Source organism: Heptranchias perlo, chromosome 24, assembly GCF_035084215.1.
Source record: "Heptranchias perlo isolate sHepPer1 chromosome 24, sHepPer1.hap1, whole genome shotgun sequence".
In the NCBI taxonomy this organism is placed as follows: Eukaryota; Metazoa; Chordata; class Chondrichthyes; order Hexanchiformes; family Hexanchidae; genus Heptranchias; species Heptranchias perlo.
The window spans coordinates 23,743,728-23,770,477 of NC_090348.1; the positions used below are offsets into that span (position 1 = coordinate 23,743,728).

At 42.2% G+C, this 26,750-nt stretch overlaps 1 long non-coding RNA gene across 2 annotated transcripts in view; it reads right to left on the reverse strand.

Moving 5' to 3' along the window:
• LOC137341852 (uncharacterized) overlaps window positions 1–6,475 on the reverse strand; it is a 116,030-nt gene extending 109,555 nt beyond the window's left edge. Inside the window, exons 1-2 of one of the 2 annotated variants that reach the window (XR_010967137.1) lie at window positions 6,364–6,475; window positions 4,878–4,932 (exon numbers count right to left, since the gene is read on the reverse strand). This is a non-coding gene — a long non-coding RNA (uncharacterized lncRNA). The remainder of the gene's footprint in view (window positions 1–4,877; window positions 4,933–6,363) is intronic. The other variant, XR_010967138.1, reaches the window with a different exon arrangement.
• Between the last annotated feature and the right edge of the window lie 20,275 nt (window positions 6,476–26,750).

A 26,750-nucleotide genomic window follows, 5' to 3' on the forward strand; every position in this document is an offset into this window, starting at 1 on the left:
TGTATATCACTGTACCACCAACTATGGTGGGTCAGTCCTGCCGGTTGGACAGGACATAACCAGGGATGGTGATGGAAGAGTCTGAGACGTTGGCTGAAAGGTATGATTCTGTGAGTATGGCTATGTCAGGCTGTTGCTTGACTAGTCTGTGGGACAGCTCTCCCAATTTTGGCACAAGTCCCCAGATGGTGGTGAGGAGGACTTTGCAGGGTCGACTGGGCTTGGTTTGCCTTTGTCGTGTCCGGTGCCTAGTGGTCCGATACCAGGTGGTCCGTCCGGTTTTATTCTTATTATGACTTTTCGTAGCGAGATTTTACAACTGAGTGGACTGCTAGGCCATTTCAGAGGGCGATTAAGAATCAACCATATTGCTGTGGGTCTGGAGTCACATGTAGGCCAGACTGGGTAAGGATGGCAGGTTTCCTTCCATTAAGGTCATTAACGAACCAGATGGGTTTTTACGACAGTCCGGTGGTTTCATGGCCATCATTATTGATACTAGCTTTTTTTTACCCCAGATTTTTATTTAATTAATCGTATTTAAATTCCCCAGTTGCCATGGCGGGATTTGAACTCAAGACTCTGGATTATTCGTCCAGGCCTCTGGATTATTAGTCCAGTAACATAATTGAATCTAAATAAAGGAAATTACAAAAGTATGAGGTGCGAGTTGGCTATGATAGATTGGGGAACTTTACTAAAAGGGATGAATGTGGATAGGCAATGGCTAATATTTAAAATACGTGTGCAAGAATTACAACAATTATTCATTCCTGTCTGGCACAAAAATAAAACAGGAAAGGTGGCTCAACCGTGGCTTACAAAAGAAATTAGGGATAGTATTAGATCCAAAGAGGAGACATATAAAATTGCCAGAAAAACCGGCAAGCCTGAGGATTGGGAACGGTTCAGAATTCAGCAAAGGAGAACAAAGAGATTGATTAAGAGGGGAAAAAAAAAACCTAAGAGTAAACTAGCAGGGAACATAAAAACTGACTGTTAATGCTTCTATAAATATGTCAAGAGAAAAAGATTAGTGAAGACAAATCTAGGTCCCTTACAGTCAGAAATGGGGAAAATTATAATGGGGAACAAAGAAATGGCAGAACAATGAAACACATACTTTGCTTCTGTCTCCATAAAGGAGGACACAAATAACCTCCCGGTAATGTTAGGGAACCAAGGGTCTAGTGAGAGGGAGGAACTGAAGGAAACCAGTATTAGTAAAAGAATAGTGCTAGGGAAATTAATGGAGCTAAAGGCTGACAAATCCCGAGTGCCTGATAATCTACATCCCAGAGTACTAAAGGAAGTGGCCCTGGAAATAGTGGATGCATTGGTGATCATCTTCCAAAATTCTATAGACTCTGGAACAGCTCCTACAGATTGGAGGGTGGCAAATGTAACCCCACTATTTAAAAAAGGAGGGAGAGAAAAAACAGGGAATTACAGACCAGTTCGCCTAACATCAATACTGGGGAAAATGCTAGAGTCTATTATAAAAGATGTGATAACAGAACACTTGGAGGGGATTGGACAAAGTCAGCATGGGTTTATGAAAGGGAAATCATGCTTTAACAAATCTACTGGAGTTTTTTGAGGATGTAACTCGTAGAATAGATAGGGGAGAACCAGTGGATGTGGTGTATTTGGATTTTCAGAAGGCTTTTGATAAGGTCCCACACAAGAGGTTAGTGTGCAAAATTAAAGCACATGGGATTGGGGGGAATATACTAGCATGGATTGAGAATTGGTTGACAGGCAGGAAACAGAGAGTAGGAATAAATGGGTCTTTTTCCGGGTGGCAGGCAGTGACTAGTGGGGTACCGCAGGGATCAGTGCTTGGGCCCCAGCTATTCACAATATATATCAATGATTTGGATAAGGGAACTAAATGTAACATTTCCAAGTTTGTAGACGACACAAAGCTGGGGTGGAATGTGAGCTGTGAGGAGGATGCAAAGAGGCTCCAATGTGATTTAGACAAGTTGGGTGAGTGGGCAAGAACTTGGCAGATGCAGTATAACGTGGATAAATGTGAGGTTATCCACTTTGGTTGTAAAAACAGAAAGGCAGATTATTTTCTGAATGGTGATAGATTGGGAAAAAGGGAGGTGCAACGAGGCCTGGGTGTCCTTGTACACCAGTCGCTGAAACCAAGCCTTCAGGTGCAGCAATAGGTTAGGAAGACGAATGGTATGTTGGCCTTCATTGCAAGAGGATTTGAGTACAGGAGCAGGGATGTCTTACTGCAGTTATACAGGGCCTTGGTGAGACAGCATCTGGAATATTGTGTGCAGTTTTGGTCTCCTTATCTGAGGAAGGATGTCCTTGCCATGGAGGGAGTGCAACAAAGGTTTACCAGACTGATTCCTGGGATGGCAGGACTGGTGTATGAGGAGAGATTGGGTTGACTAGGACTATATTCAGTTGAGTTTAGAAGAATGAGAGGTGATCTCATTGAAACATATAAAATTCTAACAGGATTAGACAGACTAGATGCAGGGAGGATGTTCCCGATGCTGGGGAGTCCAGAACCAGGGGTCACAGTCTCAGGATACAGGGTATGCCATTTAGAACAGAGATGAGGAGAAATTTCTTCACTCAGAGGGTGGTGGACCTGTGGAATTCTCTACCACAGAAGGCAGTGGAGGCCAAGTCATTAGATGTATTCAAGAAGGAGATAGATATATTTCTTAATGCTAAAGGGATTAAGGGATATGGGGAAAAAGTGGAACAGGGTACTGAGTTAGATGATCAGCCATGATTATTTTGAATGGCGGAGCAGGCCCGAATGGCCTACTCTTGCTCCTATTTTCTGTTTCTATGTTTCTACCACTATGCTACTGTACCCGAGCATATGTCATTTTCAACATAATGAGATCCCACACAAACAATGAAATGGTGTTTTCATAGTATAATCACATTGAATTGAAGCAAATGCATTAATATATTGAGTATTTGGCATACAAACAAAGAAGGGTTTTAACTGAGCAGCTGAAAATGATTTAAATGACGATTCGACCAACAATGGGGATCTGACCATGCTTTTGATGTTTCAATGGAGAGTGAAGCAATACAGAACTTTAGTGCTAAATTGCTATTTCTGTAAACAAAACAGTAATCTCCAGAAAAGAATATCAATATAATCACCTACGCTCTAGGATTTGAGCACAGTTTGTGAGCAATAAATATTTATTTTCTCATAAACCACATTTCCTATGTATATCCACGATTACTTAGTGAAAAATAAAACCAAGCATATCACAACAGAACAGTGTGTGCTGTGCTGGAACACCAATGCACTGCAATACAGAGTGGTGATCCTGGGGCATATTACTTCCCCCTTTATTGGCAGAGGTGTCGGAGCAATTTGTTGGATGATATGTTGCCTATCTGGAAGGGGGAGGGTGAAAATAGCTTTAAAAAATGGGACTGTTACCTTCACATTTCTCCAAAAAATCAAGAGTTAAAGTACTTTTGAATATATTTTCCGATCTACAAAGTTCAAGTATGAATGTTCAGCACACTCACACTAAATACCTCAGTGTGCTCATTTTAAGCAGGCATGAATTTACTTATTTATATTTTTCTGATGGCATTGCACATGAAATGCAGGTAGGAATGGTTAAGGGAAGGAGAGGAGATAGAGGAAGGTGAGGGTTAAAAAGGAGGAATGGGAAGAGGGGAGCAGGTCAGGAAGGGGAGGATAAGGGAACAAAGGAGGGAGAAGAGGAGGAGAGGACAATGAACAGACAGATAAGGGAGGATGAGAGGAGAAAGGGGAGGAAAGAAAAAATAATTTGGGGAATATCTAAAGAAATAATTAGTGGATATAAAATAATGGATAAATGGATTATTTTAGTGTATGATTGTGAATTTAATACTATTTAAATAGTGGACCTTTGTAGACATAAATTTGTTGATGGAATGATAAAAATATGTGAAAATGTTATTGTTAAGAACCTAGATTCATACAGGCTGTTAGAGACTATAGGTGGCTATGACAGCCCTCCACAGTAGTGGCTGTCTGAATTTTGCACTGAATTAAAAAGAAAATCCAAGTCTGTAGTTTGTAAGGAGCAACTAGCAAGTGCTTTAGGTGAGGGCGGAGAGGCAGAACAGCGAGTGGGCTCAAGGAATGCCATGTAGGAGCAGAAATGGCCCAGAAGTGGCTGGCAGATCAGAGCGGAAGGCTGAGAGGAGGATCAGATTTTGGGCTGGGGTTTGTGGCTGATGAATCTATGACGATAAGGATGATTGTGCAGAGCAGAGCTGAAGGACATTGGGCCACCTGATGAGAATATTAAGGACGTATGGAGGGCATCCGATGGGAGCTAGAAGGGCAGTGGAGAGCCCAGTGGCGCATAACAAACAACATAAATAAATATGACAGCTGTAGATTTTTTTCTTGCTAAAAGGGGAAATGTTATAAATGTTATAATAGTAATTAAAATTTTAACTTGCCTACATACTTACCTTGCACAGGGGAAAAGGGGAAAAGTAAAATCATTGACTAAGGGCATCCTAAGAAAATAAAAATTTCTCCATAGAATCACATGGTAGCCACCACATGAAACTGCATGCAGACTCAAATTAGGTCTTTTCAAGTATATGAGCATCACAGCCTGTCTTGTTAATAGGAAAATCCTATTAAAAACATGACAGGCATCACAGAAAAAGGGTTATATACAAATGCAATAGTTAGGTGTGAACACATTTAAAATGGGAAATTCCACTGACAAGTGTATGATGGGAGTTTTCAATGGAGGACATAACAAATATCAATTTAAAAATATATAGTTTGTAAATGGCTTAGCACCTACCTAATACTGGTGCACAAAGGAATGTATTAAAAACAGGCTAAATCTTGGTACCTGAATTTTACCGATCAGAAAGTTTCTTCCCAGTAATTTGAAATTGTATAGTTCTCTGTAACAAATAAAACAATAAAGAGGTGTACATTTACACTTGGTACTTTGACAAGGTGTGACACTGAGGGCCTGAAATTCCAAGAGAAAAATGCGAGTAGGTTACAGTATACTTACCACCAGAAAATAGCGTCACCATAGACACCATCCCAAATGATGGGGTTATGGGCCAGAGTTTGAACAAAGCTGAAACCCAGTGGATGTGGGTTGGGCCGCAAATTCTTGCCCCCAGTTGGTGTTTCCACTCTCCCTTGCCATTGGAATTTTGGCCTCTAATTATTAAAACAGATGCCTGTATGATACATACAGATTCACTGCTGGACTTTTGCTCCATTACTCTGATTATATCTAAGAAAACACAGAGCCAAATCAGAAAAAGAAAAAGATCGCATTGATCAGAAATTAAGTGACTGGAAGATGTTTGGAATGATCCAGAATTCCTTTATTTTGTTGACCAGTGCTATTTTTTTTGTCATCCTGCATTATTTTCCACTTCATTCCCCATTTCTGTGTATGTATGCTGCTACATTGATCTCTAGCTTAGTCAAATCATCATCTTGTTCCAGATATTTCATGTTAGATCATCTGTTGCCCTCAACTGAAAATTATCTTTAATTATTCCAGTTCAAGTTATGATGTTCTAAGTTTACATTATTTTGATTTAAACTCAAATTCATTGCATCTTGCTTTCCCTGCATGTTACTTTGTATTGGCTGTTTTCACTAACGTTCTTTATATATTTCTGTCAGACTGAAGCTATCTTCAAAACTCAGGTTTTCAAGTCTCTCATAATTGTACCCTCTTATCCCTGGCAAAATAACATTGCACCCTTTCCATAGCCCAGACGCAAACACTGAACTCACTACAAGCTTCCTAGAATACTAGAAATCAAAATATCACTGCTAGCATTGTCTTTGCTCAGTGTTTCAGCCTCCAGATTCCATTAATTAAGCTTTTATTTTTTGGGAGAATAACAAAATAACCCTGGTAAATCGGACCTGGAATCACTTTTACATCAAACCTTCTCCTCTAAGACAATGGAAAACAATAACAGCAACTAATAAGCAACATTCAGTCACAATCAATCTTCTTTGAATCAAACCTGTTGCCGCAGGAATAAAAGCATGTGACACTTGAGACAGAAAAATACAATCACACTTAAACCAGCACAGGGCTCATAAGACCTTATTAAGCAAACAGCCAACCACTCCACACGAATCAAACAGAGTTGTGATGATGATAAGAGTAAAATGTGAGGCATAAATGTAAAAAAAGTCAAAGTGAACTGAAAGTCATGAGTATTTTTTATTCTTTGATTATACTACAATTTCAATATCTAACTGGCCCCAATATTTTGACTTTTTAAATTTTTCATGAAATATTGAAAATGTTGATGCACTCATTTTAAACAATAAATTTAAAAATAGCTTACCAAGGTCATCATAGCAGTTCTGCGGCTCTTTAAAAAATGAAAACACCTTTCCCGAAATGGCTTTACAAGGTTTTCTGTGTGTGTGCGTCTGTGTAATAATCTAGAGAATTGTCAAATAGTGCTGCAAGGCAATTTTATACAAGTATACCACTAACAGATAACTACCAGATGAATAGAGAGGAGTTTACTTCCTCAAGGTTGTAGGTAAGATGTTACTGGAATAACCACAGACAAACTGAGGACACACAAGAGACACAGAGAGTTCCCTCAGTAATAAGTTGTATTATCTGCATACATTTGGACTTCAGTTTTGCAACAAACATCAGGGAAATCATTTACATATAGTACAAAAAATGGGCCAAGGACAGACCCTGAGGAAGACCAGCAGATCATAAGCGTTACGTCTTCACACAGACTGCAGATCTTTTCTGGTTTTCTTTACATGCGTCAGTAAAAGCATTTTTAGAAACCTGGAATAAATTCAAAATGCATTTTAAAAAAAATTTGGTTGATATATTTTAAACTGGACCATAGCAAAGAATCTAAAGATAAATGTGTACGTGTATCTCTTTTTTTGCACATTCCTGTATTCATAAAACTCAGCTCCACTGCACACCTGTGAAAATGTCCTATCTTTCCACGTGTGCTTTTTTAACACATGAAGAAATTAGGTTCTGAATACTTCCTTGTACCTCAACGTTTGTGGGGAGGAAAAGAAATAATGACTGTTTTGGGAACAAATCAATTTTACACTTGTCCCAAAAACAAAAGCTATAGGGCAGATTTTCTGGTCAGCAGCCTGGCTCTTATCAGTGAGATTTGGGCATGTGGGGACTGGGAAGTTAGGTGTCCAGTGATCTCACCCAGTCCCTGCTGGAACCTCCACAATTTTCTTATTTAGTTTTACGCTCATGTAATTTGTTCTTGTGGATGCTAGAATTTGAGTAGTTTTATTATTGTAACGGCAGTGTCATTTTCAGTGTCACAGTAAATGAGCTGAAACTGTAAGAATTTCTCTAGGCCTTCTGGCAGCCTAAGATTTCAATGTGAGACTATACTTAGCAGTCTGTTTGTTGTATCTAAAGACATAATTTATGGTTGGCACAAAGACAAAGGAAAAAGTCTGTAGCCAGCAACACTCATTAGGTCAAGACAAGAAAATCTTTGCTGCTCTGATACTCCTGGGGATGATTCCACTCCAGTATAGTGGACAAAGGTAAAAGATGAAGATGGCTTGGAACTGTGATGCCCTTGTGGTCAAATAATCTGCCAACAAATAATGGCCATTCGGAACTATACTCCAGTCAGGAAGCATTTCTTCACACAAAGGGCAGTGGAAATTGGGAACTTTCTCCCCCAAAAGGGAGGTCAATTGAAAATTTCAAAACTGAGATTGATAGGTTTTTGTTAGGCAATGGTATTAAGGGTTTTGGAACCAAGGTGGGTAAATTAAGATACAGATCAGTCACGATCTAATTGAATGGTGGAACAGGCTCGAGGGGCTGAATGGCTTACTCCAGTTCCATGTTCCTGTGAATAACATGGTGACAGATTTTGGAAATATAAATCATTGAAATATTTACGTTTCCAAAGTTTAACTGGTGTATTGCATAGAAGGTTGCATTTTAATAAGCTTTTATTTGAATCACAAACACTATGTCCAAACTTAATAATGAAGGAGGCTGAAGAGAAGCTAGTCTTTAAAGTAAATCCTACCCTGGACTACAGACTGCAAAGACCCCTTTAAATTCAGACAAATATAACCTGCAAATTACTGTTAACCTTAAAAATGAGCGGTTTCTGCTTTTGTACCACAATGTAACATTTACTTTAGTAGATTGCTATTAAATACACTGGGGTTGATTGTGAGTTTTGGGCAATTGACTGGCGGAGCCTGCTGGCTGCTCGCCCACATTCGAAGGGAAGAAACGGCAGTGATTTTGAGCTACGGCCTCAGTAACATCAGGCCAGCAAGCTGCCGGGTGCCAAACCAGCGCCCCAATCCAGCTCGCCGGATGGAAGCCTATTAATATCGGGCCGCCCAGGCTGGCAGAAAAGTAAGTGCCTTGTGGGGGGGGGTCGCGATCACAGAGCGGGGAGTCCCAATGCAGCAGTGGCCCAGATTATTGTGTGGGGCCTGGACGAGCATTGCTCCATTGAGGTACTTGTGGCCGGTGACTTCTGAGTGCTCGAGGCTCGAGCCTGTGAGGTCCCGGCCACAGGCTGCTGCAACTCAGCTGCTGCCGGAGAAGTCTGGCCCCAGCTAATTTGCTGGCACCACAGTGGGTGCTGGTTGGGGGAGGGGGGGGATGTGCATGTCTGCTGACATCCTGAGAGAGTCGTGCACGTACTGATCCCGTCATGCTGGGCCTCCTCACTTCCACTGATCTGCGGGTGAGCAGATTGCAGACGATGACTGGCCCCCTCCAAAAGACCCATCCATTTAATCTACCAGTCTCTCCATTGTGGAGCCCAGAGTCTGCATAGCAGCTGATAGAACTTCACCAAAGCTGCAAATCGTGCTAGCATGGACTGCTGTATGGCTTCAATGCAATGTCCGTGGATGATACCACACTATCCATGGTAGACTGCAAAGTGGTGATGCCGTGCGAGATAACACCACAGAGGTTGGATGCAGACTTCTCAACACCCCTAGCCACAGTGGTGAAACTCCTTGGAACAGCTTCCAATGCCTTGTACAGCTGTCTGTATGAGGCCAGCAGCTTTCGTCTCATTGCTGGGCCTTGGATCCTCAGAGGGATTGTCCTTCTCCAAGGTAGTGGAAGCCCAGAACTCTCTCCTGCAAACAGCTGTTGAGGCGAGGTCAATTGAAATTTTCAAAACTGATGATAGATTTTTGTTAGGTAAATGTATTAAGGAATATGGAACCTAGGCAGGTAGATGGAGTTAAGTTACAGATCAGCCATGATCTATTGAGTGGCGGAACAGGCTCGAGGGGCTAAATGGCCTACTCCTATTCCTATGTTGCTAAGGTCAGTTCTTCTTCAGGAGCCCCTTAGTGCTGAGAAGGTCCTAGAAGGAAGAGAAAAAGGGATAAAAGTTAGAATGTCAGAGAAAAGCTGCACATGATCCTTGAACGTTTTGCATTTATAGTCAGTTCTCTGATTATAAATGCGAAACGTTCAAGGAATCCCACTCACTCACCTGACGAAGGAGATAATCTCCGAAAGCTTGTGATTTTCAAATAAAACTGTTGGACTATAACCTGGTGTTGTAAGATTCTTTACATTTGTCAACCCCAGTCCATCACCGGCATCTCCACATCAGAGTTGAATAAAGGGATACAAGCAATATGCAGACACCTACTTGGATACGCCGCCAGCCTTTCCTGGGCCAGGGCTCATGAAACTGCCTGGGCCACTGATCTCCAAAGTTTCTGCCTGTGTGAGTTGGGGTCTTCCCCACCACCCCAGCCCCGCCCTGGCATTATGTGCAGTCTTGTGCTGAAGAAAGAGAAGGTGAGAGCGAGTGACTGTTGAGAAGGTAAGTGGAGATATGTAGGGGTTGTGCGTATATAGTGGATGTGTTGAGAGGTGTAGAAGAAGCAAGATGGAACTTTAATGGAGATGTGATGACCGTAAAGTGAAGTGTGATTGATGTGAAGTGAGGAAAGAGTGGTGAGAGTAGTTGGTGGTTGTGCAAATGGTAATATGTGAGAAGAGAATGGTGCTAGAGTGTGGTGTGAAGAGAGGATAGGAAGAGGTGATTGAGTTTGGAATAAGCAGGAATGGTGTCTTAGTATGGCCTTATGATTGTATGATGAAGGGTGTGATGGAGGGGAGATAATCATTGAGAGTGGTGGGAGAAGGGGGTGAGAAGTGTGTTGTTAGGTGGTGTTGAGAGAGGTGAAAAGGAGAAGAGATGAATTCACCTTTGCTACTCTTGTGAGTTCACTGAACCTCTTTCTACATTGAACCCAGGTCCTGGGAGTGGTGCTAGTGGCAGTGACCGCCTCATCCATGTCGAGGCCTGCTTGACAGTGGCCATGGGGATACTGCCGCAGGTGTCGGCGAAGAGCGATTCCCTCCTAGCCCTCACTTCCTTCACTAAGACCTCAAGGGATGCATCAGGAAAGCAGGGGTGGGGGGAAACCCTTCAACTCGTCTCTGCAGTTGTTGAGTAGAAATTGCAAGCAGCGATTGGATTCTTGCTTTCAGAGGTGTATCACCACTTTAAGTACAGTCGGGGAATGAGCTGGAAAATGCACTGTTCATGTGGGCGGACTGCCCGATTCTGCAGACAATCAGGAAATGTTAATGAGGCCTGGGAGTTAAAATGGTCTGGGCCTCATACTGACATTATGTGGGCTTGCTGCCTTCCCCACATGCATGATAACTGCCCTGAGTTAAAATCAACCCTTAGCTGTCCAAGAATGAAAAGTGTTTTAACATTTAAATGAATGGAGAAAGAACATAAGATCATAAGAAATAGGAGCAGGAGTAGGCCACATGACCCCTCGAGTCTGCTCCGCCATTCAATCAGATCATGGCTGATCTTCAACCTCAACTCCACTTTCCTGCCCGATCCCCATATCCTTTGATTCGCCTAGAGTCCAGAAATCTGTCTATCTCAGCCTTGAATATATTCAACGACTCATCATCCACAGCCCTCTGGGGTAGAGAATTCCAAAGATTCACAAACCTCTAAGTGAAAAAATTCCTCCTCATCTCAGTCTTAAATGGCCGATCCCTTATCCTGAGACTATGCCTCCTAGTTCTAGACTCTACAGCCAGGGGAAACAACCTCTCAGCAAAGATGAGTTGGCATTGAAGTAGTAGCACCATGAGGACTGCATTAAAATATTTCAGTGCCATCCTATCAGCTATTAACATCTGCTATCATTTAATTACTTACAATGTCCAGATGGCATAGATGATATGTTGTTAAAGGAGCAGTTTCTGTTAGAAAACACTAATGTGATGATTCCCCCATTAATGACTCACTGGTCAAAAGAGTTCATTATTATTTTAAATTTTTTCCTTACTAGGCTATGAGAGCTCATTCCCATCCAGACAAGCTTTAATATATAAAAAGAGTTTAGTAGTGTCCTTTTGAAACTTAGATACATGCTTCATCTTTGGAAGACTAAGGAACAGTCATTACTGCTGTCACAAAAATTAAGAAATATCAACAAAATGCAAATGAAATCGGAGTATGCAGCTCTCAAAGATGAAGTTTGTGGGAATGTGAGTTCCTTAGCTGCACTGAAAACCTAGCAACTAATCATGATGCCACTCAAACAACATAAATGTGGGAAAGTTTGATAATCCAACAGTGGAGTGTGCAATTGTGGAGAAACAGTCTGAACATCAGCAGAGAAAAGATCAATTTACTAACTGCACATGTCGATAAGGAAAATAATAGCATGGTGGAAACCTTGTTTTTTGTGAGGAAGGACAGCTCCTTAGGATGAAAAGATGACATGAAGCATGGCAGTAAGTATCAGATAGATCAGGAAGTAGAATCAGTATGGATGGAGATAAGATAGAACAAAGGGTAGAAAACATTGGTGGGATTAGTCTACAGGCCCCCTAACAGTAGCCAAACTGTTGGACAGAGTACTAATCAAGAAATATTAAGAGCTTGTAACAAAGGTAATGCAATAATTGTGAGGGATTTTAATCTTCATATAGACTGGACAAATCAAATTGGCTAAAGTAGTTTGGAGAACGAGTTCATGGAATGTATTAGGGACAGTTTCCTAGAACAATACGTCGTGGAACCAACCAAGATCTTGTCTTGAGTAATGAGACAGGGTTAATTAGTAATCTCATAGTAAGGGATCCTCTGGAGAAGAGTGATCATAATATGATAGAATTTCACATTGAGTTCAAGAGTGACATACCTAAGTCAGAAACTAGAGTCTTAAACTTAGAGCCAATTACATAGGTATGAGGGGCAAGTTGGCTAAGGTAGACTAGGAAATTAGATTAAAAGGTGTGATAGTCGATAAGCAATATTTAAAGAAATATTTCATAATTCTCAATGAATATACATTCCATTGAGAAATAAAAACTCCAGGGGAAAGGTGATCCATCTGTGGCTAACTAAAGAATTTAAGGATAATATTAGATTAAAAGAAGAAGCTTATAATGTTGCCTAGAAGAGTAGTAAGCCTGAGGATTGGAAGAGTTTTAGAAGCCTGCAAAGGATGACCAAAAAAATGATAAAAAGGGAGAAAATAGAATATGAGAGTAAACTAGCAAGAAATATAAAAACAGATTGTAAAAGCTTCTACAAGTATATAAAAAGAAAGAGATTAGAGAAAGTAAACATGAATCAATTAGAGTCTGAGACAGGAGAAATTACAATGAGGAATAAGGAAATGGCAGAGACGTAACAAGTATTTTGTACCTGTCTTCACAGTAGAAGACACAAAAAACATACCAGAAATAGTGGGGAATCAAAGGTCTAATGAGAGGGAGGAACTTAATGTAATATTAATATTAATGTAATATTATTGAGAAAAATTACTTGAGAAATTAAGGGGACTAAATTGCAGCTACAAGGAGAGATTAGATAGGCTGGGGTTGTTTTCCTTGGAGCAGAGGAGGCTGAGGGGAGACTTGATTGAGGTGTACAAAATTATGAGGGGCCTAGATAGAATAGACAGGAAGTACCTGTTTCCCCTGGAAGAGAGTTCAAGAACCAGAGGACATAGATTTAAGCTGATTGGCAGAAGGATTAGAGGGGACATGAGGAAAAACCTTTTTACCCAGAGGGTGGTGGATGAGTGGAATTCGCTGCCCAAATTGGTGGTAGAGGCAGGGACCCTCAACTCTTTTAAAAAGTACCTAGACCTACACCTAAAGTGCTGTAAGCTGCAGGGCTACGGACCGGGTGCTGGAAGTTGGGATTAGAATGGGCACCTGGTTGTTCTTTGAGCCGACGCAGACACGATGAGCCGAATGGCCCCCTTCTGTGCTGTATCTTTTCTATGGTTCTATGGTTCTAAAAGCCAATAAATCCCCTGGACCTGATGGGCTACATCCTAGAGTTCTAAAAGAGGTGGCTGCGGAGATAGTGGATGCATTGGTTGTGATCATCCAAAATTCTCTAGATTCCAGAATGGTCCCAGTGGATTGGAAGGTAGCAAATGTAACACTGCTATTCAAGAAAGGAGGGAGAGAGAAAACAGGGAGGCCATTTAGCCTGACATCAGTCATCGGTAATATGATGGAATCCATTATTAAGGAAGTGATAACAGGGCACTTAGAAAATCATAATGTGATTAGGCAGAGTCAACATGGTTTTATGAAAGGGAAATCATGTTTGACAAATCTATTCGAGTTTTTTGAGGTTGTAACTAGCAGGGTAGATAAAGGGGAACCAGTGGATGTAGTATATTTGGATTTTCATACTGCATTTGATAAAGTGCCACATAAAAGGTTGTTACACAAGATAAGGGCTCATGGGGTTGGGGTAATATATTAGCATAGATAAAGGATTGGTTAACGGACAGAAAAGAGAATAGGAATAAATGAGTCATTTTCAGGTTGGCAGGCTGTAACTAGTGGGGTGCCACAAGGATCGGTGCTTGGACCTCAGCTATTTACAATCTATATTAATGACTTAGATGAAGGGACCAAACGTAATGTATCCAAGTTTGCTGATGATAAAAAGCTAGGTGGGAAAGTAAGCTGTGAGGAGGACACAAAGTCAGCAAAGGGATATAGACAGATTAAGTGAGTGGGCAAGAAGGTGGCAGATGGAGTATAATGTGGGGAAATGTGAGGTTATTCACTTTGGTAGGAAGAATAGAAAAACAGAATATTTTTTAAACGGTGAGAAACTACTAGATGTTAGTATTCAGAGAGATTTGGAAGCACAGAAAGTTAACATATAGGTACAGCAAGCAATTAGGAAGGCAAATGGTATGTTTTCCTTTATTGCAAGGGGTTGGAGTACAAGAGTAAGGAAGTCTTGCTACAGTTGTACAGAGCTCGAGTGAGACCACACCTGGAGTACTAGGTACAGTTTTGGTCTCCTTGCCTAAGGAAGGATATACTTGGCTTAGAAGGGGTGCAACGAAGGTTCACTAGGTTCATTCCTGGGATGAGAGGGTTGTCCTATGAGGAGAGATTGAGAAGAATGGGCCTATATTCTCTGGAGTTTAGAAGAATGAGAGGTGGTCTCATTGAAACATATAAAATTCTTAGAGGGCATGACCGGGTAGATGCGGAGAGGCTGTTTCCCCTGGCTGGAGAGTCTAGAACTAGGAGGCGTAGTCTCAGGATAAGGGGTGGACGATTTATGTCTGAGATGAGGAGGAATTTCTTCACTCAGAGGGTTGTGAATCTTTGATATTCTCTATCCCAGAGGGCTGTGGATGCTCAGTTTTTGAATATATTCAAGAATGAGATCAATAGATTTTTGGGCTCTAAGGGAATCAAGGGATATGGGGATCGGGCAGGAAAGTGGAGTTGAGGTCAAAGATCAGCCATGATCTTATAGAATGGCAGAGCAGGCTCGAGGGGCCATATGGCCTACTCCTGCTCCTACTTCTTATGTTCTTATTTTCTTAGATAACATCAATACTATCTCTACAACTTGGAAAACCTGGCAGGAGGTTCAAATGAAATTGCATGACTTAAAGCACAAAAGTAAGGTATGAGCATTACAGTAAAGCAGTCACGCAGGACACATACACAGGAGGGACATTTATTAAAGTTATATGCAAAGATACTGTACTGACAGAAAATAATATTGACAAGGATGTGGTATTATAAGTTAAAGTAGAGGGATTATGCGATTACATTACACAAGCTACAATCTGAGACAGAATGCATTGCAGGAAGGAATTTACAAGAGCCAAGCTACCATCTTTCAATCCCCACTGCTATTACATTTAATGGTAAAACTTGCATAATAGGAAGGCAGATGTGCAGTGAGGGTAACCTCCCATACTTTGAGGAACTCATATGAGGAAGAAATGGTTGATTTATTTGGCAGGGAGAGTTTAGAAAGTTTTTCAACTGTGCAGATTGGAGCAAAGAATAGCAGTAGTGGTATGTACAACATTAATTGCATACGCTATGAGTTACATTGTATGTTACATGAACATGAACATATACACTGTACACATGTGCATAAAAGTACATGTAATGAGAATCTAGCACCTAAATGAATAAATGTGAATACTCGTGGACCAAAATGCTTTCTCCATAGACCCAGAATAAAACTAGTGGATTTTCCTGTACAAACTAGGGGTGTACGCACTGTGCCACACGACTGAGCACCAACTGATACATTATGGATTCTTTTAGAAATGAACTCCGATGTTTGTTTACATGATTTCAAGATGCTTTCTAACTTCCAGCTAGACTCTGAAAAATCTGCAACTACAGAATGCCCCAAATTGGATTGTATCTGCTTTCTCTATCTTTTCAGTAATAGCACTCCTGCTGACATTTATTTACATTATAGATACATAATACAGCACCGAACCCGACATCCCTTTTTCTAAGAGATACTTCCATATATTTGAGATCCTTACCATTGACTTAAAAGGAAATAATGGGATTTTGGCTTCACTGATGTTTGTATATTTATCTGAATTATTTCAAATATTATTATTTCTATAACAGTTTACCCTCTCCAAACAGTAGTTATAAATCTAGAGGTCGAATTTCTGCAGGAGTTCTCATAACTTTGCCCAGAAGATCATTTAAATGCCATTTGCACCATTTCATGGGGGTTTCCACGGATCTTCTGCTGAAGTTATAGTAGACAATCGAGAGTACTCCTGCAGAAATTCAATCCCCAGTCTCTTTGGAGAGAGAGATATTCTTTCAATCTTTTCCGAGTAACTCTGCCTTCCTTTTCCTTAAAACTACCAAGTCTGATCCAGCTGTGGAGAAATTTTGTCTTTCTTGCTCCAGTTATTCATGTTCTCCATAGTATTAGGTTAATGCTCTCTCGGTTTGTCTTTTTCTGTTGGTTTGGGAATATGAACAAGATAACATCTGTTTCTTCTTACAGTACCACTTGGTGTTTGTATAACATAAAATAAGGTGTTCTGGCTTTTTGTTGCACTATTCACTTAGTCCATGAATCTTTCACCCAGATTTGGTCAACAACATTCAGATTTGGTAGCACTGTAACTCTGTGTCGGAAATTATAGTTTTCCACCTGATAGGACTTACATTCTTCCTCATTTGCCCAGAGGTTGGCTAAATGTGGCCACTGAGGAGCAAGATTTTCTGTCAATGCTGCGAATGTTGTTCTCATCTATCTTTCAGCCACGAAGAATTCCCTAAACTGTAGCCAATGGTGTAGCATGCAAAATAGTCCTTCAAACAAACTCCAGACACTATGGGCATGATTTTAGCATGGAGCCGGGAACTAAGTGGGTAGGTAGATTTTCGGGTGGGAAACCCAGAAGTCAAGTGAGTGCACTTCAATCTGCGATTGCAACTCAATTCATGGCAATTGATTTCATTTCCAGGTTTCCTGCGCAACAGCCAGCCAGATTGACAGGCTAGCTGTCTGTCAGGAGGGAAAGGAACCGGGAATCGGAGGGGAGGGAGAAATTGTATGTCGTGGAGGGCATCTTTTGGTGGGGGGGGGGAGGGTGTAGGGGGGGAGGTCTGATGCAGGAGGCGGCTGATGGGTGGGGGGGGGGCGGCGTTGACTATGGGGGTGGGGTCTCGACTATGGAGGAGGGTCTCAATCATTCGGGGTCTTGACCATCGTGGTGGACCTTGACCATCGAGGGGGGACTCCACCATGGGGAGGGTCTCCATCATGGAGGGGGGTGGTCTTCAACCACTGGGGGAGGGTCTCGATGTGAATGCTGGTTTAATATCCTAACCAGCAATTTCTGAGATGGGGGTGAATGAGAGTTTGTGATCCTATGCCAGAATTTCTGCTCAGTGGTGGGGTGGAGAAGGTTTGTTGTCCAAACCTGAAGTTTCTGCTATGTATTTGTGGTCATATGCTGTGGGGATGCATGTGGCCTTCTGGTCATTTTTTGGGGGGTTGCTTCTGGATCTGTACTCATTGGCTTGGTCCCCAATCTTTGCTCAGTGGATGGGGGCAACGTTTATTATTCTACCGAGGGATGTAGAAGGTGATGCATTGGTGGTGCTGCAGGGAAGAGATTTTGTTTCATTGGTTGCAGTTCTTGCTAGTTGATCTCCCATGGCATTGCACATGGGGAGTCCAAACCAATGTAACTTTTCACATCAACCAAGGGAGATATTTGAATCAAGACGGGGCGAGGGGGAGGGGTAAGAGAAAGAGAGAGGGTGAGTATAGTGAAGGCAGACCGAGTGAGGGGAAAGGAAAGGTGGGGAAGAGAGAGGCAATGAGGGGGAGGAATGGGGAGGGGAGAGAGGGCGGATAAAAACATAAAAACATAGAAAACAGGAGCAGGAGGAGGCCATTTGGCCCTTCGAGCCTGCTCCGCCATTCAATATGATCATGGCCGATCCTTTATCTCAATACCATGTTCCGGTCTTCAATGGAATGTTGGAATTCCGCGAGGGATTGTGATTTATGTAATGGCAGTCAATGGGCGAGGGTGAGGACAGGGGAGGGTGAGGACAGGGGAGGGGGTGAGGGAGAGTTGATGGAAGAGGAGAATGGTAAGGGAGAGCAGAGAGGGAAAATGACAGAGTAGGGGAGGAATAAAGAGGGAGCAGGAGGAGGGGAAGGGAGAGAGGAAGGTGAGGTGGAGAAGGAGAGAAGCAATTTCATGATGAGTAAATGTAGTAACATTCATTTTTTGAACTTCCTTACAGCACCAGCACTAGCAATAGCATTAAAAGCTAAAAACCATAATAGATGTCCCTGGTAGTTATATTCTGCTGCTTAAGTGAAATGTGGGTGATTCAATCAAAGGGACTGTCAGCCATTGCTGAGGGAAGGCTCAGCTGAGGAAAAAGAAGGACCTTTAGGAACTCTGGTGTGGAAGATAGGTTTATTAGAGCAGATATGACAGAGAAGGAGAAAATTAGAGAAAGGTATGAAGTATTTACTGGAAGTGGAGTGGTAGGAAACACAATCCAAATAGTTGTGGGAGTCCGAGCTTGTAATAAATATTTATGGAAAGCCTATTGCCAAAGATGAAGAAAGCGAAAGCCAGAAAATGAAGGGAAGAGATGGACCATACAAAGGCAAATAATTGATGAGAACTGGAAACACATTTGGAGTTGTATCATCTTTATTAGCTAAACAGCCAAGTTCTTATAAAATATAATGATTCTTTCAAGTAACTTAACTGCAGAATATTCCAATATTTCAGATGTTGTCATCATTCTTAAAAATATAAGCTTGTGCACACACTCAATATTGATTCAGGATGTTAACTATTGATTATTTTCAGTTTATTTAATTTAATTGAGAGATGGTTGGATGAGTGAACAGAGACCCAATACAAGAAGAACTCTCAGCCAAATGTTTGCCTGAGAGAATTGAGAGACCAGCTGCAATTCCTGAGCTTTTCTTGAGATGTGTCAATCACAGGTTTAAAGGGCCAAATCAACTTCTGCATGAATCTCGCCTCCGTTTCACTGGCGAGTTTGAGAAGCCATGGGAAACCCGTGCAGGTAAGGTAAAATTAGTTTCAGGTTCAGAATCCACAAAAGTATTTGCAATATTTGGCAGGGGAGTGGGACTAGCTGGATTGCTCTTGCATAGAGCCGGCATGGACTCAATGGGCCAAATGGCTTCCTTCCATGCTGTAACCTTTCCATGATTCTAAATAGGTAAATTACCCCTTTAACGATCTGCCCGCCGGCATTTACAGGGGACGCGACTTCAGGGTTCAAATGCGCCTGTGTTAAACCTGGAATTAGGCACGTTGGAGCCGGGTTGCGGTCCCGCTGATGAAATCAACAATTTTTACTACCCACCCGCCCCCCATCCACATGTTCTTGGGGGTTAAAATTACCCCCTTCAGCTCCAATCATTTAGCATTCCTAAGAGCTACTTAAAAAGGATGCACTCTGTATTATTACTTTTTTTTATACATGGAAGAAAATATTTGCTGGCTACTGGTGTAATCTTTGCCAATCAGATGTTGCACTAAAATTATTTAAATATTCTTGCTGCACAATTCCAGCACGTAAAAACACAGGCTAGATTTAGTACCCACATTGTGGATTCTGATCAAGCTGCTGAATCCAGTCAATTGCATTCGCAGCACATTTCAGCACTAAGCAAGAAACTTTCAAATGCCAGAACAAGAGTGAGACATATATTCACTCAGAGAACATGTTAAGCATGTTCATGTGGCCATACTCCACTAATCAGAGGCAGTTAAAGACATTACTGGGGTTTCACAAATAATTTGCAGGCCATATCCTTATGTGATGAGACAATCCCTCACTTGGGCAGCAAAAGTTACAGCAAAAGCACCTGGGGAAGGTGCAGGCCTTACCAGAATTTGGAATACTGGATCTTCATTTCAGGATAGTCCCGGAGAGTTCAGCTTGGTTGACAACTCTATTCTGGAAGGTAAACAAATTGCAGGGACATGGCAATACAAGTGTAAGGAATGTTTACTATTTTTAGGGTAAAATGATATATTCAGCTAGTGGTGCTAATTAGATGTATTAGGGTCGATTTTAACTTGCCAAAATCAGTGTTAACGGGCAATAACGGCCTCAAAATGGGGTCGGTAAACATCCTGCCCCATTAACGCAAACGATTGGCCTGCTACCACTTTAAGACGGGCCTATGGCTTGCTGGCCGAAGCAGCTGCCTGTTCAGCCAGTATGCCCTTTTTAACATGTACATTGGAGTCCTATGAGGTTGCCATTTTAGGATGGTAGTGATAGGAAAGTCTGCTGTGCATTCTCCGTCCAGTTTCACCAGCAATAGAGCTGAAGGGGCCCTGAAAAGATACGTTTTAAATTATTTTTGTGGTGCCAGGAGGAGCCTCTGGGCTACCCATTATTGGGCTGACCTGAATCTGGCATTGGGATGCTCGCATGTTCCATTTAAATGGGCCTCAAAATGGCTCCAGCCTCTTTGCCCCCAGCACAGACAGGCCATTGGCACCCTCCACCAGTCGGCCAGCCAAAAGTTAAAATCAACCCCGCTGAGTTATATTACAAGGTCAAATTTACTTTTCTTTAGTCAAAGAAGTATCAGGAAATTCTTGTCAAAAGGAAAGATATCACTAATATTCTTAAAACAGACAGACAAGTTATCTTAACTAATTGCTTAGAATTGGCAATTAAGAATTATACTCAAATCATATAGGAACAGTATTCAAAACAACATTATAGACAGGACTATACTTTCTTTTAACTGACTGAGTAGGGTCTTGATCAGCTGTGCAATCTTGTCAAAAATTACAGAAACCCAAAAAAGGGTTAAATTACTTTCTAAAGTGCTTAATTGGATTTTATCACTGCCAAAATGTAACATTTGTTAATTATGAGCAACCAGATGGCCTGTTATCTGATTCTGATGTGTATAAAAGAACATCTGAGGACAAAAGATAGTTTCCTATTTTAGATTCTGAATCTGGACAACATGTTTAACAATGTATTTGGATGTGTATAAAGATACTCTTGGAAGTCAAATCTGGTATATAATTTTCACCCTGCTTCTGTTGGCAAACATCCACCTGTCCTAATCTAAGTCAGATAAGAAAACAAGATTGTTCATAATGCTGACTGAGTTGCATTGTGGCGGACAGTAAAGGCAGTCTTTAACTATCTTGAAAAACATATGTATCAGTCTAATTAACCAGTGAACTGATCAATTGCTCATTGTCATAAGAAGGGCCCCCAGCACCACAGAAAATCATTTCCACACATTACTTAATCTGTAATTAAAGATGCTGTATGTCTTTATTGTCAAATCATTTAAATTGCAATTAATAAATAGTTGGATGCTTGTCATTATAGTATTTTGGCTACAGAAGTTAATTATCTTAGGTTATCCTACGTCAAAAGCAAAATACTGCGAATGCTGGAAATCTGAAATAAAAACAGAAAATGCTGGAAAAGCTCAGCGAGTCATGCTGAATCTGTGGAGAAAGAAACAGAGTTAACGTTTCAGGTCAAAGATGAAAGGTCATCGACCTGAAACGTTAACTCTGTTTCTTTCTCCACAGATGCTGCCTCACTTGCTAAGTATTTCCAGCATTTTCTGTTTTTATTTTCGGTTATCCTACTGTTGGTCATGACTAGAGCTGTGCCAGGTAATGCTCGAAGTTTAGTTTTCTTATATACATGACTTCTAGAACTATTACCATAATATTCTGCATATAATAAGTCAGCTCAATTCAGTGACATACAGTATTTCATGTCAATGTGGTGATTTGAGCTAAGGGTTGTCTAACAATTTATCGGTACAAGACTTTGCTTTTAATAACCTCTGGCTGTGATTCTCCCGCTCGCCTCCACCTTACTTGACTCAGTTCTATACAATGACAATCAGAGTTTGAGTCAAGATATTTGGAGGAAGTAATTAACTCTTGGTACTGTAGGAGCAAAAAGATGCAAAGTGATTTAACACTTTAATTTGAGGAAATGCCTTTTTACCTCAACAAGGTTTAATTTTATATTTAATTTAATGAATTCTTTTTCCTAAAGAAACTTTAGTCACAAACCATGGCTTTACAAAGAAAACAATCATTGATTATTCACGAGAAAAATTGACTTTAGAATTAAACAATATCTTGGGTTTAGTATCATAGTAGGTACAGCACAGGAGGAGGCCAGTCAGCCCATTGTGCTTGTGCCGGCTCTTTGAAAGAGCTATCCAATTAGTCCCATTCTCTGCCCTTTCCCCATAGCCCTGTAAATGTTTCTTCCTTCAAGTATTTATCTAATTCCCTTTTGAAAGTTACTATTGAATCTGCTTTCACCACCCTTTCAGGCAGTGCATTCCAGATCAATACAACTCACTGCGTAAAAAAATGTCTCCTTATGTCGCCTCTGGCTCTTTTGTCGATCGCCTTAAACCTGTGTTCTCTGGTTACTGACTCTTCTGCCACTGGAATAACCACCAACACGACCTGGAACGACCACCTGGAACGACCACCAACACCAGCTCCCCCTCCCCAGTTACACAACTAACTCCTACAACCACACATACACCCATTGTAAACGCACCCAATGGGTCTGGCTGTTCATGATGAGAAACAAGCAAAGGCACTTTCGTGAAAAGGACTCAAGGATGGACAAGATGCAGCATTGGTGGTGACAAGTATTACAATTATTGTGAATGTAACAAAAAGCATAGAGAAATGAAAAACATGACATTTATCAGACACCCTTGGTGATCACAAAGCCTTAGCCTTTCTCTTCCTACTACTTCTTTGGGGTGTATCGCTTGTGGCTTCAGCAGAGGTAGGGGCAGGTTGCTCTGACTGCTGAGATGCTTTGGGCCTCTGCCCTCTGGGTTTTGGAGCCCATGAGGGCCCCACCAAAGACTGCTCCACCTGCACCTGTGCAAGGGCAGACTCAGCCAGCAGGAGAGGAGGCAGCTTTGCGAGTACTGGTTGGGGGTGGGGGGGCAACGGGTGAGATGTGGGAGCGCTTTGAGTGGAGTTCCCACTTCCATGTCCCCTTTTGCCATCATCCCTTTCCTGGGCCAGGGCCACATCATTCCTACAACTCTGCTGGACAACAGCTTGGAGCAGATCTGTGACGTAGTCTAAGGCCACAGATAAGGCAGCAGACATGTTGGCATCAAGAGTCCACACAGCCGTTGTCAGGGCCTGAATGGACTCATTTGCGAGCCGTGCTTGAAGCTCAACGGAGGCTGCTATTTTTTCCCGCACTTACTGCACCATCAGTCCACTAACATTAAAGTTGGACTCCTCCATTCTCTCCGCTAATGTGGACACTGAGCATGACATATCTTCCAATATGTAAAGTGCATCTGTACCCCAACCATTCTCCTTCTCAAGGATGGCCCCCGGGTTCCGCATCTGTGTCCAGCTGAGCAGATCTTGGAGAGGAGTGCGCCCTCCAACGCAGTTTCTCCGCCGCTGACCCTGCCACCAGTGTCTGCTCATGCTCACTTGTGTGTGATGAATCACCAGGTGAGAACCCAACTAACTCTCTAATAGGACCCACTGAGGTGTGAGTATCTGCGCTGGTGAGCAGCTCGCTATGGTGTGACGATGCGCACTCAGAGGCATGGAACTTCTCTGAGGAATCGTCCACATCCAGGTCATCTGCTGCTTCAGCACTCCTTGAAGGCCCTGGAAGAGAACATACAGCAATATTAAGAATCATCACATAAGTGATGTTGCAATGAGCATCCTGAGGTGTGCAACAGGTCAATCATTGACAACATCAATTCATGTTGTGTGAGAGGGATGTTAAAGTTTATCATCAGACGTTTGCGGGGTGCCAGTCTCAGTATCTCCAACAGCCAGGCATTCCTGTGTCCGGATGAGCTCTAAGGGCTCCTCCTCCCCCTCTGTCAGGGCCACTATTTGTAGTGGCCCCCCTCCAGTTCGATTCCGCTCCCTAGCATTTTGCTCTCTTTTCTCCTACAGGTGGAGAAAGTACAGATGTGTGAGTGAGTGGGACATTGGATGCATTGCTCTGAGTCAGGCTGACAATGAAACAGATGCATCAGAGGGTGAGTATCAGACAGTCATCACATTGCATCAGGACTGGGGTGAGTGGAAGCAGTGGGTGCACAAATGGGGAGGTGAGGAATTGCACAGAAAGTGAATGTAACTTGAAACTGAGCCTTAAGTGGGTGTGAGGAGTGATGTGATGGAGTAGGCTTCGCAGGGCAGAGTGTGAGGGGGGGGGGTAATGTGCACCACAGAATGCAGGTGAATCAATCACTGTACTCACTTTTCCTCACCTGGTTAGGCCATTGAAATGCTTCCTGCATTGCATCCAAGTCCTTGAGATGTTGCTCCTGCTGCTCAGCTCCTTTGCCACCTCGAGCCAGGCCTTCTTGGTAGCAGAGGCAGGGCGCTTCCTCCTATCTCTCGGGTACAATATTGTCTCCTGCTCTTCACACCAACTAACAGCAACTCCGGCGAGGAGTCACTGAACCAAGGTACTGGCCTCATCCTCTGCTGCTCCATATTTGTGGATTTCTCCATTGTCCCTCAAAACCCATCGTTGCAATCATAGAATCATAGAATCATAGAAGTTTACAACATGGAAACAGGCCCTTCGGCCCAACATGTCCATGTCGCCCATTTTATACAACTAAGCTAGTCCAAATTGCCTGCACTTGGCCCGTATCCCTCTATACCCATCTTACCCATGTAACTGTCCAAATGCTTTTTAAAAGACAAAATTGTACCCGCCTCTATTACTGCCTCTGGCAGCTCGTTCCAGACACTCACCACCCTTAGAGTGAAAAAATTGCCCCTCTGGACCCTTTTGTATCTCTCCCCTCTCACCTTAAATCTATGTCCCCTCGTTATAGACTCCCCTACCTTTGGGAAAAGATTTTGACTATCTACCTTATCTATGCCCCTCATTATTTTATAGACTTCTATAAGATCACCCCTAAACCTCCTACTCTCCAGGGAAAAAAGTCTCAGTCTATCCAACCTCTCCCTATAAGTCAAACCATAAAGTCCCGGTAGCATCCTAGTAAATCTTTTCTGCACTCTTTCTAGTTTAATAATATCCTTTCTATAATAGGGTGACCAGAACTGTACACAGTATTCCAAGTGTGGCTAACTAATGTCTTGTACAGCTTCAACAAGACATCACAACTCCTGTATTCAATGTTCTGACCAATGAAACCAAGCATGCTGAATGCCTTCTTCACCACCCTATCCACCTGTGACTCCACTTTCAAGGAGCTATGAACCTGTACTCCCAGATCTCTTTGTTCTATAACTCTCCCCAACACCCTACCATTAACGGAGTAGGTCCTGGCCCGATTCGATCTACCAAAATGCATCACCTCACATTTATCTAAATTAAACTCCATCTGCCATTCATCGGCCCACTGGCCCAATTTATCAAGATCCAGTTGCAATCCTAGATAACCTTCTTCACTGTCCACAATGCCACCAATCTTGGTGTCATCTGCAAACTTACTAACCATGCCTCCTAAATTCTCATCCAAATCATTAATATAAACAACAAATAACAGCGGACCCAGCACCGATCCCTGAGGCACACCGCTGGTCACAGGCCTCCAGTTTGAAAAACAACCCTCTACAACCACCCTCTGTCTTCTGTTGTCAATCCAATTTTGTATCCAATTGGCTACCTCACCTTGGATCCTGTGAGATTGAACCTTATGTAACAACCTACCATGCGGTACCTTGTCAAAGGCTTTGCTAAAGTCCATGTAGACCACGTCGACTGCACAGCCCTCATCTATCTTCTTGGTTACCCCTTCAAAAAACTCAATCAAATTCGTGAGACATGATTTTCCACTCACAAAACCATGCTGACTGTTCCTAATCAGTCCCTGCCTCTCCAAATGCCTGTAGATCCTGTCTCTCAGAATACCCTCTAACAACTTACCCACTACAGATGGCAGGCTCACCGGTCTGTAGTTCCCAGGCTTTTCCCTGCCGCCCTTCTTAAACAAAGGCACAACATTTGCTACCCTCCAATCTTCAGGCACCTCACCTGTAGCTGTCGATGATTCAAATATCTCTGCTAGGGGACCCACAATTTCCTCCCTAACCTCCCATAACGTCCTGGGATACATTTCATCAGGTCCCGGAGATTTATCTACCTTGATGCACGTTAAGACTTCCAGCACCTCCCTCTCTGTAATATGTACACTCCTCAAGACATCACTATTTATTTCCCCAAGTTCCCTAACATCCATGCCTTTCTCAACCTTAAATACCGATGTGAAATATTCATTTAGGATCTCACCCATCTCTTGTGGTTCCGCACATAGATGACCTTGTTGATCCTTAAGAGGCCCTACTCTCTCCCTCGTTACTCTTTTGCCCTTTATGTATTTGTGGAAGCTCTTTGGATTCTCCTTTGCCTTATCTGCCAAAGCAATCTCATGTCCGCTTTTTGCCCTCCTGATTTCTCTCTTAACTCTACACCTGCAATCTCTATACTCTTCAAGGGATCCACTTGATCCCAGCTGCCTATGCATGTCATATGCCTCCTTTTTGACTAGGGCCTCAATCTCCCGAGTCATCCAAGGTTCCCTACTTCTACCAGCCTTGCCCTTCACTTTATAAGGAATGTGCTTACCCTGAACCCTGGTTAACACACTTTTGAAAGCCTTCCACTTACCAGACGTCCCTTTGCCTGCCAACAGACTCTCCCAATCAACTTCTGAAAGTTCCTGTCTAATACCATCAAAATTGGCCTTTCCCCAATTTAGAATTTTAACTTTTGGGCCAGACCTATCATTCTCCATAGCTGTCTTAAAACTAATGGAATTATGATCACTGGTCCCAAAGTGATCCCTCACTAACACTTCTG